This window comes from Sinocyclocheilus grahami, unplaced genomic scaffold (genome assembly GCF_001515645.1).
Source record: "Sinocyclocheilus grahami isolate Dianchi unplaced genomic scaffold, SAMN03320097.WGS_v1.1 scaffold34299.1, whole genome shotgun sequence".
Lineage (NCBI taxonomy): Eukaryota > Metazoa > Chordata > Actinopteri > Cypriniformes > Cyprinidae > Sinocyclocheilus > Sinocyclocheilus grahami.
The window spans coordinates 1-1668 of NW_015522098.1; the positions used below are offsets into that span (position 1 = coordinate 1).

Consider the following 1668-nt stretch of genomic DNA (forward strand, 5'->3'; position numbering starts at 1 on the left):
TTATTGAAATGTATGTAGGTTTTATACATTAATAAAAGAATGGCACTATGATGCAAGGTTGTCCGAATGTTGATCTGAAATGAGTGCTGTGTGTCTGCAGCACCTGCTGGATGTGAGATCACTGAAGTATCTGAGCGGCCTGACGCTCCACGACCGCATCACCAAATCACTGCTGCATCTGCACAAGAAGAAGAAGCCTCCCAGCATCAGCGCGCAGTTCAACGTCAGCAAAGCACACTGATGGAGAAATAACACTGCAGCCGTTTAAAAATAGCAACTTTTGAAATGTGTGAAATATTAAAGAATGTACATTTTAAAAATATATCAATTAAAAAATACATATTCTCTCAAAATGTTATTTCGCAGTGATTCTATATAAAACTACAATTTTAAATTTAAAATGGAATTTTAAAAATATATACATTGTTTTAAATATATACAGTAGTTGTTTAAAAATGATGTACATTTAAAAAATATATAAAAAAATTTTTTTTATATATAAATTCATTATATAAAAAATATATACCTTTTTGAAATGCAAACAATAATTGTTTAAAAAATATATTATGCATCGGAAAAATGCATCAATTATTTTCAAAATACATAATTAATGAAAATTATATATTTTGAAAAATATGTAAATTATTTAAGACAATATACATTCTTTTGAAATGTATTCTACGCTTCTTTAAAAAGATGTAGTTTGAAAAAATCTAATATGAAACTTTCAAAATGTATGAAATATAACTAATGTACATTTTAAAATATGAATTATTCTAAAATATACGTCCTTTTGAAATGTGTGCAGTTGTTAAAAACAATACAAAATATGTTATTTAAAAATATTTTTTTAAATGTATGAAATATACAAATTAATTCTTTTTAAAATGTACATTATCTTTGAAATGTATACGGTATTTGTATTATTGTTTTAATATATGCTTTTTAAAAATATACAAAAGTGTGTGGAATAAAAAAAATTAATCAAATAAAGAACCCAATATATATATATATATATAAATTAATTATTTTGAAATATATACAGTAATTGTTTAAAAATTTTATACATTTTAAAAATGCAAAAATTGTGTACTTTTTACAAAATACATAAGATATCTAAATGTTTGAAAGGAGAGCTGAACTGGTGTCCTGTGTGTGATGCAGGTGTCTCTGAACAAGCTGATGGAGACTCTGGGACAGTCCGAGCCGTACTTTGTCAAATGCATCCGCTCTAATGCGGAAAAGGTTCGTAATGAGTCACGTTTCTGTTTCTGCATTACTGGATTTAGACGTGCGTTTGAGTCCCGTCTCTCTTTCGTAGCTTCCTCTGCGTTTCAGCGACGTGCTGGTGTTGAGACAGTTACGCTACAGCGGCATGCTGGAGACGGTGCGGATACGGCGCTCCGGATACAGCGTCAAATACAGCTTCCAGGTGACAAACTCAACTATCATACTACCGTTACCATTACTTCACATCAATTAATATGACCTTTTTGATAATAATATAAACTTGTATAAAGTTATATATTATAGAAAATTAAAACAGACAACACAGAAATTCTGAAAAATCAATCAATCATAGGGCCCTTTATTGTAAAAATTTTAATAATATATTAAATTGTGAAAGTTTCATGATTTCAGTTAATTATACATGCTTTTTGATTACTA

At 28.5% G+C, this 1668-nt stretch overlaps 1 long non-coding RNA gene across 1 annotated transcript; it reads left to right on the forward strand.

Annotated features, from left to right (window-relative positions):
• The first annotated feature begins 95 nt into the window (after positions 1 to 95).
• LOC107580484 (uncharacterized) lies at positions 96 to 1427 on the forward strand. Its single transcript, XR_001608650.1, has 3 exons — positions 96 to 223; positions 1165 to 1245; positions 1322 to 1427. It is a non-coding gene; the product is annotated as an uncharacterized lncRNA (long non-coding RNA).
• The last annotated feature ends 241 nt before the right edge of the window (positions 1428 to 1668 follow it).